General features: G+C 43.9%; 2 pseudogenes; both read right to left on the bottom strand.

The window, feature by feature from the left end:
• Nucleotides 1-1686: 1686 nt before the first annotated feature.
• On the bottom strand, nt 1687-3261 carry LOC115363043 (primary amine oxidase, liver isozyme pseudogene; annotated as a pseudogene).
• A 6315-nt stretch (nt 3262-9576) lies between these two features.
• On the bottom strand, nt 9577-11191 carry LOC115364041 (primary amine oxidase, liver isozyme pseudogene; annotated as a pseudogene).
• Nucleotides 11192-11835: the final 644 nt, after the last annotated feature.

Genomic DNA, 11835 nt, shown 5'->3' with positions numbered 1-11835 from the left:
CCATTTTGGAAAATTCAGTATTATTTCACTTCTTCCCACTTGTTATGTAGGGCAGTAGTGGAGTTATGTTCCTCTTATTGGGCCTCAGTCACCAATATATATCAGTAGTTTTTTTTTTTTTTTTTCCTCAAACTTTATTCTTAAGAAAGATCCTAAGAAAATTCTACATGGGATTCATGCCGTGATCTTAAAAAGTAGAAATGTTTGCTCCATGTTCTTATCCCATTGTCACTGTAAGTTGAAAGTGTGTGCTTGTTAACCCTAATTAGCATACAGCAGATAAAATGCCCCTCCAACCTCCATGAAAAGGACATGAGACTATGCACACACACACACACACACACACACACACACACACACACACACACACACACACACAACCACACACAAACCACACACAGAACCTGATCAAGTTGAGAAAAGTCAAGAATGCCCAAATGCAAGTCTAAAGAGGGTAGAACATCGGACTTCAAACATTTAAACAAAACAAACAAACAAACAAAAAAAAAAGCAAAAGAAAACTTCTATAGCTTTCAAGTGGATGTACTGCTGCAGGAAGTGAACATCAAACCACCTGACATGTATATTTTTATTGTGCAAGAAAGTGATTTCAAAACAAGTGAGGACAAGCTGGGACACATGAACAGATGCACTACTGCGTGCATATGAACACACATAAATGCACTGTTAACTGTGCAGCCCTTATACAACCTGTTGCAATACAACTCTTTGACCAGAAATGGCAAACACTAGAAAAGTAAATTGCACTGGAGACAATGGGCATAAGCACAGGGGCTTTACAGGGAGGAATGCTTCAGTGAATTTATGAACTAAAGTGTCTTAAAGCAGTAGCTACCAACAGTCATTCTGGTTTTCTCTCCTACCAGATAGTTCACAACATTCACCTGACATCTAAATCTGCTCTAAACCCATCCTCGTGTGATCAACAGCTCAACAGCACCTCCTCAGAGCTCTCACAAGATGAGACAATGTTACTCAAATTACCCCATTTATTCTAACTGATTTTTTTTTCAGTGACATGCAGTAGGTGCCCACCAACATACGCTGACAAAACACACCTATGCATTGTGATGTAATATGTGGGTAACAAGCACATTCCTAAACAAAGGTCTGCATGTATAGTAGGGAACTATGCCAATGCAAACAACTGTTTGTCAACAGTAGCCCACACAATGCACCTTTAACACAAGGGTCACTTCAAGTATGATTACTTTTTTCCAGAAAATTTTGGGAACCATTGGCATCATAAACAAGTGCAATTTTCTCACCACGTTTGTTTTAAGGTTAATTAGAAACGAGCAGAAATGGAAGCCATGCATTCAAACATCAGCAGACAAACAAGCAATATTGGAAACTGCACACCCTCTCAGCGCACAGAAGCTCATTCTCTTTTTCACTTGCACAAATGCATGTTGGCAGGTACTAGTGAGAAGATCCTACAGCCACAGAAATGAATGAATTGAAATCTGTGCAGCCCTAACCTACATTTTGATATTCAACAAAATTCTCATTTAATATTTAGCAGAAATCATCCACCAATCCCCAGACATGCCAGTCGCAAGGCAACATCTCTATCCTTTAATGGACACCTTCACATTATATTCTTTATATTCTCTATCAACTTGCACTGCAAAGTGGTATAATTTGGTGCACATCAGTGAGCTGCTACTCACCCAGCACATCCAGGTCCACTTTGAAATTGATGAAATGGGTGTGGATGTTGCCCAGGACATTTTCAGCCACTTGGTGGCCAAATCTCAGGCTGCCATTCACCAGGTAGGAGGAGGAGATGTAGCCGGTGGCATGCACCTTGGCCTCCACGGAGCCGCTCTGGTAGAAGATGAAATCCCACATGTAGTCGTAGTTTCCTATGGCCGTGATGGTCCTGAACACCAGGGCGCTGTTCACCATCCCTCCGTAGCTGTTGTGGAAGAAGTCAGCGAAGTGCCTGCGCAGAGGTTGACCCATGTTGTGCTCAAAGACGCAGATGGAGTTTCTGTACCTGGTTGGGGCTTCCATGTCGATGTAGCGGTATGTGTCGATGTAGGTGGCATCGTAGGGACAATCCACCCCACGTGTCAGTTCATACGCAAAGCGGCCAATGCTGATGCTGGAGTCCAAAAACTTGGTCAGTATCATGCCCGCTGTCACAGAGCCGTACACCGACATGGCTTCCTGGACGCTGAGCTCATAGGCGATCCGCTCACCTTTGAAGCGCACATCGAACACCCTCATGCCCGTGAGGGAGCTCAGGCCAAAGGCGAAGCTCCAGTCCAGGTACAGGATGTGGTTATTCTTGACGCTGAAGCGCTTTCCCTCTGCGTAAAACTGCTGCGGACTGAGCTGCAGCGGTTTGCGCTGTGGTTTCAGGCTACCGTAGTTGCGACTTTCCTTGAACACGATTTTCTTCACGGAGCCTGAATCATATTTCTGTTTAAGTTCCTCAACTGTATTGAAGTACTGGCCGTTATAAAGTAGCCGCTCCACTCTCCAGTCAGATGTGTTTATGCTCTCATGGTTGACCAGCACCTCGAAGCCAACTGGGTGGATATACCTACCACTAAAATCTCTGAAAAAAGATATCCAGGTTTTTCTGTCACCAGACTTGACTCCACGTGGCATCTGATGGAATACATTCAGCTTTTTGTCCTGACCTACATCAAAGCTCTCCTTCATGAGCTTTACGAGTTTGGAGAACACCTCTTGTTCAAGAAAACTGATAAGCAAAACATATTCACCGATGGTGACTGTGCGGACATTGATGGGCAGCTCTTTCTTGTACTTCTCCATGGTGACATCCCTGTGGTAAACCGGGTTTGGCAGAGGTCCCACTACGTACTCCTTGATGTGGCCCTTGGTGCCGTGAAACACCACCGCCGTCGCCTCTCTCACTGGCTTGGAGCTCTTTCCGTCCAAGTAACCCAGCACGTCCGCTTTCTTGGGCAGAGACAGATCTATCAGGAATAAGAAATTCTGCGAAGGCTTGGTGTTCTGGAGCGTAGAGATATCCAGGTCTTTCTGCATGAGCATGTACTGTTGGACCTGCAAGTACTCATCCCGGCTGAGGTCGGCGAACACCCGGCTGCGCTCGTCGTGTTTCTCCTGCAAGGGATGGAGACGCTGGCTGGAGCATTTGGGCGCCCTGCCAGAGTGGATGCTGATCAGCACAATGTTGAGGATGATGGAGATGAGGACAAAGAGGATCAGCGCCCATTTCAGTAGAGAGTTCATCCTCTGGTCTATGAGAGGAGAGGGGCTAGGTGGCTGCAGAGGAATGAGTCTCAAGATTTTCTCAAGATTTTGAGAATATGAAGCCCCCTCAAATATTTCTGAGTTCCCACCCCACCCCCAAGCCTCTCACAACCTTTGTTCTGTTTTTTAACACTCCTTTGGAACCAGTAATGCAATTGCTGGGATTTCATCCAGCCACTTTGTGGAAATTCGCCAACACACACATGGAATTTAATTGCTTTGTCTGTAAGCATGATTTGGGGGTTATATCAGGTATTGTTAGTGTTGTTCTAAATGAACCCTTTTGTCACCAAGAGCCATTGTCAGAACAGCTGTTTTTATGAACATCAGGTCAAACACTTACACACACACATCCACACATCCAAAAGAACACTTGACCAGACACACATTTCTGCATCTCTCTCTCTCTCTCTCTCTCTCTCTCTCACTCTGTCTACAGTCATTTCATTACCCTGGGATTGACAGGCTGGAGGCCAACAAAGGACATGGCTGCTGCAGCTGTTTCTTCCAGGTTTTGTCAGGTCACAGAGAAAAGCAACATAATCTTGATTGGCCTGCTGTTGCCTGTGGTGCTTACTGGTAGTCCAATGCGAATCTTTTTTTTTTTCTGATAAGACATACAACCAGCATTCTCTCTGACATTTTCATGTATTTGAAAGCCAGTTTTCTGTCTTTTATTTTAAGACTTTCTTCCAGCTTGTTGATGTCAGTGGATAGTGGCAGGTTTTGGCTCTCTAAGGAAAACGTTCTTGAGAAAACAAGAAGCAGGCACAATGACATGCTCTGCAGGTCACGGATGGTCTTGAAAGGAGACGGACTTAAGTCAACGTGGTTTAAAAGAAAACATGTTGAAGGACCACACCTTCCCTGTTAAACTCATACACAAAAACTTACGTATGTGTTGCAGGTATCTATAAATCTGTCAGTAGTTAGCTAGCAGAAAGTCCTTATTAGTGTTATGCAGATGATGTGTCTCTGTATCAGTTTAATTTAATGTATCATTTATATCCTTTTTTCCTACCGCTGTTCTTTGAGGCCGCAGTGTCTCACATTCTCTTTGTGTATCAGTAGCTCATCTCATCTCATCTCATCTCCAATCCATGGTCTACATTCCAAATTAAAACCTATTTCCATAACTTTTCTGAGTTTATGAAAAACAGTTACAAACAACAAGAAACAATTACAAAGCATTCAGGTGATGGGTGGTAGGTGGTTTTCAAGTTTTGGATGCAAATGTGGGCCCTGAGATTGTAAAAATCAGCTCAAAAAAGATGCACACAACCACTTAGTGTGAGTAAAACCATAAAATCAGAGGTTTATACAACAACAGCACCATGTTCGTGTGTAGCAGAGAAGTCATGACTGAAAACTTTAGGCCAAATCTCTCCCTTGGTCCCAGGCTCATCTGCTTTCACAAGACTTGGATAAGAACTTTTTTAAGTGCAGCTTCATCACTCTCATTCCATCACCTTCCTGGAACAGCCTTAAACTCACTATTTCATGATTGCACCATAGTTTTTAGCCTACAGATTAAATGATTTATGCATGTCTGTTTTACTGGCTATTAGCTCTATTAGCTAACCCTGTACTAAAACATAACAAGTCCTCCGACCCGTATGACCACATAGGTTGTTTATTCTAACCCTCTAATATGCCCCAAAGGAGTTTCTCTAACATGACCTAAAGGAGCATTTCTCATTACTTGGTTACAGTAAGGTAAACGTTATTTTAAAGGTTTGGGAAAGGTTTGTTGTAACGGTTAAGGTGAGGAAAAAGACATCGTTAAGGTTACGAAATATTAACGTTTGTTAATGTTCTGTAGCAAACGTTAGCTATTTCGAAACGAACACTGGTCTCTCTTGTATCAGAACTCGGGTCGGCTGGGTGAAAGCTGTATTAATCCATCCACCACCCCTCCACCCCCTTACACAGACTATGTCACTTCCTTAATACTACACCTAACAGCCTCTAATATGCTATTAAACACTGTGCTCCAGTGAACACATTCAAATGACCAGAGTGATTTCTTCAACTCCCTCTGATCTAGTGGTCAGACTGTGCAGCAGAAGATTCTGCAGGTTTTCATTAACAGCAAACACAGCAACTGATCTCATAATGCTGCGTTCATATCATATCAGGAGAAGCGGATGGTGTGTTGTCGCTACAACTTGGAAGCATTCACATGTTGAGCTCTTTGAAGTGCCTGCATCCAAAACCATTTTTACTTAGCAGCACATACCACTTGATTTTGACCTTGGCTCTGAAACTTGACTGGGTCGGACATATTTTTTTCCCCTCTACCAATGAAAGTCGACAAGGCTTATTTCTCTGAGCAACATATTTGAATGTATCTGTATTTTTTTAACAAACATTTGTTGAAAACGATTTTTAAGGTCTTCTGGGTGCAATTCGATGACATACGCCTATGGTTTCCAAATGGCTGACTTAGTAAACGTGCCAAATTTATCTTCTATGTCATGTATGAAATCAATTGGAATTGGAATGCATTTTCTTGTCATAGTTATAATGCATGATATGTATTTAATGCCCACAGTATATATAGTTATCATTGGCTTTGTACATGAGGCAGCTACTAACTTGCTGAGAACATCACCCCTCATTCATTTTTGGCTTGAGTTCAACTCTTCCCCCACCCTCTTTGGCATGCCATAAATTTCGTGTAACACACAGACAGAGAAAAGGAACTGATCACTAAAATCTATGGCTGTAGAGTTTAGCTGGAAAGAAAATGTGCAGCTTCTTCCATGATAGAGGAGGGGACAGCACTGGCTGAGAGGAAACAATTATTACAATTAAGAAAAAAAAAAAAAAAAAAAAAAGAATGTAGTACTACCGCTCTACCCAGCTCAAATAATTGTGTAAGGTGCTGGAAGATCAGAACATTCAAATAGAAGTAAGGATGTCTGAACACTTAGTGTAAATTTCACTTTCATAAGCTTTCTGTCTATGTGACCTTCATTAGAACATACATCACATAGTAATCATTACTATTGCTGTTTTGTTTTTTTGTTTTTTTCATCATGATTATTGTTTCAAGTATGCTCTGATGAAGGTCTCATAGACCGAAACACCCTTCTCTGACTGTTGTGGAGTCCGGCGTAAGCAAGTTGGATCACAGAGAAGATGAGGAAGATGAAGATTTGGGTGGCTCTTCGGCTGAGGAAAGTGAGGAGCCGCACACAATGCCGGGCCTGTCTGCGACCCCTGGCACCTCTCCAGCAGTGGCGGAACTAGAGGAATGTGGGCCGTCTACCTCACCAACACACCCTCACCCCTCCCTGGCACACACGCACCCCTGATACTCATTTAGCCCTAGACACACAAACAGAGTGACCTCTAACTGGGCCTCGACTCATTGTTCTCACCCACATTTTACTCATGAGTTTGATTTGTGAGCTGGGGGCCTGTTCTATCTTGTTTTTATATGAGTTCAGTGTCTTGTGCTTTGTTCTCATTTCGGTCCTGTTTTCACTCAAGGTGGTTGAAAATCTTTTGCGGTGTTTTGTTCTTGTTTGATGATTTTGCTAAGGGCCTTTGCGTTCTTTAGAGAATGGGAAAAATATGTGCCTTCAACTGTATGTATGCCTGTAGAGTGTTGGATATGTGAGTACTGGTTTTGTCCTGGTGCTGTGACATTTGCACCAAAATAAGAAATTATAATAATGTATTTTTTTTTCTTCATTGTAGCACTTTACAGAGTTATTCTATGCATTTGAGTATCCTCTCCCATGGCCGGCCCTTGTTTTAAGGTGTGGGATATGTAATGATCACTGCCTGGGTGTCTATGTAGTGATGACACTTCCACCTGGTGGAGTCAGAGTTTACTTTTGTATTGGAGAGCACACTTGCCTGACATGTCCTTCTCTGGGCCTCTGTGGTTTAAACACTTTCACATATGTTTTATACTTCTGAAGAATTAGAGTTTTAAATGCATACACAGGCATGCACACACATGCACAACCACACACACACACACACACACATGCACACCCACACTGATGCACACGTCTGCTCCCACTTAAGCTTTGTAAATGACAGTTTAGACTGACCCTGAAGTCTCCATACATTCCATACATTGTTGTTGTTTCTGCCTTGATAGACTCCCAGTCCCAGCACCAGGTGGTCAGTCCATCTGAAATCTCTCTCACTGCTGAGAATGTGTTGAATGTTTTATTTTCTTACTTATTTTTTTACTTTTTTCCCCTTGTTGCCTCATGCTTGCAGCTGCAGTCACACAGTTTAAGTTAGTGTCAGCTAACCTCAACTCAACCTGCACAGGAGCTGGACTTCCTCAAAGCTCAAATACAGGAAATCCCTTGTAATTGTTATTCTTGGACAGTTCACCCATTTTGGAAAATTCAGTATTATTTCACTTCTTCCCAGTTGTTATGTAGGGCAGTAGTGGAGTTATGTTCCTCTTTTTGGGCCTCAGTCACCAATATATATCAGTAATTTTTTTTTTTTTTTTTTTAACTTTCTTCTTAAGAAAGATCCTAAGAAAATTCTACATGGGATTCATGCCGTGATCTTAAACCATGGAAATGTTTGCTCCATGTTCTTATCCCATTGTCACTGTAAGTTGAAAGTGTGTGCTTGTTAACCCTAATTAGCATACAGCAGATAAAATGCTCCTCTAACCTCCATGAAAAGGACACGAAACTGCACACACACACACACACACACACACACACACACACACACACACACACACACACACACAGGGGCGCCGCCAGGAATTTTGGGCCCCATGAAAAATAAATAAATAAATAAATATATATATATATATATATATATATATATATTTACTCGATGATGGTTTAATAATTTTTGCTTTTTAATTTTAAAAAGCAAAAGAAAACTTCTATAGCTCTGAAATGGAAGCACTGCTGCAGGAAGTGAACATCAAACCGCCTGACATGTATATTGTTATTGTGCAAGAAAGTGATTTCAAGTGAGGACAAGTGCAGGGACACATGAACAGATGCACTACTGCGTGCACATGCACACACATACACACGCGCATACACACGCACACAAGATTGCATGGCAAGGGAAGGCGCAGCAGCGGACACTGCAACGTAACGGAGCTGTAATCCTTTGGGCTGCAGAACCCAGAGCTGTCATATTTAGCTTCAATAGTGGATGCAAAGTAACAGAAAAATAAGATGTGTGGGATGCTATTCTGTGAACGCTGTATCTATGCTCCAAATAGGCTACTAACTGTCCTCCTGCCTTGTCCTGTCCTTACCCTCCTGCCATTGAGGTGAACTTCCCACCAGCTAACATCAGTAGGTGGTTACTTTTAAGAATGTCAGCTGGTTGAATGATCAGAATAGTGCGGGTCAAATATCATTTCCTCCAGTGCTCCATGATAACAAAAGGTATGTGTTTGTGGCAGCACAGCCTCACCTCTCCTCCTAAAGTGTCTTAAAGCAGCAGCTCCCGACAGTCATTCTGGTTTTCTCTCCTACCAGATAGTTCACAACACTACCTGACATCTAAATCTGATCTAAACCCGTCCTCGTGTGATCAACAGCTCAACAGCATCTCCTCAGAGCTCTCACAAGATGAGACAATGTTACTCAAATTACCCCATTTAAACTAACTGATTTTTTTTTTTCAGTGACATGCAGTACGTGCCCACCCACATAGGCTGACAAAACACACCTATGCATTGTGCTGTAATTTGTGGGTAACAAGCACATTCCTAAACAAAGGTCTGCATGTATAGTGCGGAACTATGCCAATGCAAACAACTGTTTGTCAGAAGTAGCCCACACAATGCACCTTTAACACAAGGATGAAAAGTCAGATCACTTCACGTGTGATTACTTTTTTTCCAGATTTTTTTGGGAACCATTGGCATCATAAACAAGTGCAATTTTCTCACCACGTTTGTTTTAAGGTTCATTAGAAAATGGAAAATGGAAACCATGCATTCAAACATCAGCAGACAAACAAGCAATACTGGAAACAGCACACTCAGCGCACAGAAGGTCATTCTCTTTTTCACTTGCACAAATGCATGTTGGCAGGTACTAGTGAGAAGATCCTACAGCCAAATAAATGAATGAATTGAAATCTGTGCAGCCCTAGCCTACATTTTGATATTCAACAAAATTCTCATTTTAATATTTAGCAGAAATCATCCACCATTCCCCAGACATGCCAGTCGCAAGGCAACATCTCTATCCTTTAATGGACACCTTCACATTATATTCTTTATATTCTCTATCAACTTGCACTGCAAAGTGGTATAATTTGGTGCACATCAGTGAGCTGCTACTCACCCAGCACATCCAGGTCCACTTTGAAATTGATGAAATGGGTGTGGATGTTGCCCAGGACATTTTCAGCCACTTGGTGGCCAAATTTCAGGCTGCCATTCACCAGGTAGGAGGAGGAGATGTAGCCGGTGGCATGCACCTTGGCCTCCACGGAGCCGCTCTGGTAGAAGATGAAATCCCACATGTAGTCGTAGTTTCCTATGGCCGTGATGGTCCTGAACACCAGGGCGCTGTTCACCATCCCTCCGTAGTTGTTGTGGAAGAAGTCAGCGAAGTGCCTGCGCAGAGGTTGACCCATGTTGTGCTCAAAGACGCAGATGGAGTTTCTGTACCTGGTCGGGGCTTTCATGTCGATATAGCGGTATGTGTCGATGTAGGTGGCATCGTAGGGACAATCCACCCCACGGGTCAGTTCATGCGCAAAGCGGCCGATGCCGATACTGGAGTCCAAAAACTTGGTCAGTATCATGCCCGCTGTCACTGAGCCGTACACCGACATGGCCTCCTGGACGCTGAGCTCATAGGCGATCCGCTCACCTTTGAAGCGCACATCAAACACCCTCATGCCCGTGAGGGAGCTCAGGCCAAAGGCGAAGCTCCAGTCCAGGTACAGGATGTGGTTATTCTTGACACTGAAGCGCTTTCCCTCTGCGTAAAACTGCTGCGGGCTGAGCTGCAGCGGTTTGCGCTGTGGTTTCAGGCTAGCGTAGTTGCGTCTTTCCTTGAAAACGATTTTCTTCACGGAGTCTGAATCATATTTCTGTTTAAGTTCCTCAACTGTATTGAAGTACTGGCCGTTATAAAGTAGCCGCTCCACTCTCCAGTCAGATGTGTTTACGCTCTCATGGTTGACCAGCACCTCGAAGCCAACTGGCTGGATGTACATACCACTTAAATCCCTGAAAAAAGATATCCAGGTTTTTCTGTCACCAGACTTGACTCCGCGCGGCATCTGCTCGAACGCGCTCAGTTTTTTGTCCTGACCTACATCAAAGCTCTCCTTCATGAGCTTTCCAAGTTTGGAGAACACCTCTTGTTCAAGGAAACTGAAAAGCAAAACATATTCACCGATGGTGACTGTGCGCGCATTGATGGGCAGCTCTTTCTTGTACTTCTCCATGGTGACATCCCTGTGGTAAACCGGGTTTGGCAGAGGTCCCACTACGTACTCCTTGATGTGGCCCTTGGTGCCGTGAAACACCACCGCTGTCGCCTCTCTCACTGGCTTGGAGCTCTTTCCGTCCAAGTAACCCAGCACGTCCGCTTTCTTGGGCAGAGACAGATCTATCAGGAATAAGAAATTCTGCGAAGGCTTGGTGGTCTGGAGCGTAGAGATATCCAGGTCCTTCTGCTTGAGCATGTACTGTTGGACCTGCAAGTACTCATCCCGGCTGAGGTCGGCGAACACCCGGCTGCGCTCGTCGTGTTTCCCCCGCAAGGGATGGAGACGCTGGCTGGAGCATTTGGGCGCCCTGCCGGAGTGGATACTGATCAACACGATGTTGAGGATGATGGAGATGAGGACAAAGAGGATCAGCGCCCATTTCAATAGAGAGTTCATCCTCTGGGCTACCATTACGCGCGGAGCGGGAGCGGAGAAGAGAGGGGCTGGGTGGCTGCAGAGGAATGAGTCCCTGGGCGAGATTTTGGCCATCCTAAATGTTTCCGTGTTGTTTTCCACCCCGCCCCCAAGCCTCCCACAACCCTCGTTGTGTCTCTCTCACACACAGCTGAACTGCTTCTTTGGAACGAGTTTTGCATTGGCTGGGATTTCATCCAGTCTCTGAATGGAAACTCGCCAACACGCGCAATTTACGCATGGAATTTAATTGCTTTGTCTGGGAGCATAATGTGGGGGTTATATCAGGTATTATTAGTGTTGTTCTAGTTAAGCCTTGTGTCACCATGAGCCATCCTCAGGACAGCTGTTTTCATGAACATCAGGTCAAATGCTGAAAAAATGAATACAAATGAACCGCATCAGCAGTGGGGGAATTGGGAGATGGTGTTGCCACATATGTGTATGACAACTTCTTATGTGCCTTCAGTGGATGAAATCAGGTTTCCATTAGAGTCAGTACTTACTCTCCCCGTTGACTTGCGTACACACACACACACACACACACACACACACACACACACACACACACACACACACACACACACACACACACACACACACACCAGCTCCCACTTAAGCTTTATAAATGGCTGTTTAGACTGACCCTGTAGTCCCCATACATTCCAAAGGTTT

Source organism: Myripristis murdjan, chromosome 8 (genome assembly GCF_902150065.1).
Source record: "Myripristis murdjan chromosome 8, fMyrMur1.1, whole genome shotgun sequence".
In the NCBI taxonomy this organism is placed as follows: Eukaryota; Metazoa; Chordata; class Actinopteri; order Holocentriformes; family Holocentridae; genus Myripristis; species Myripristis murdjan.
This window is presented reverse-complemented; position numbering and strand designations above follow the sequence as displayed.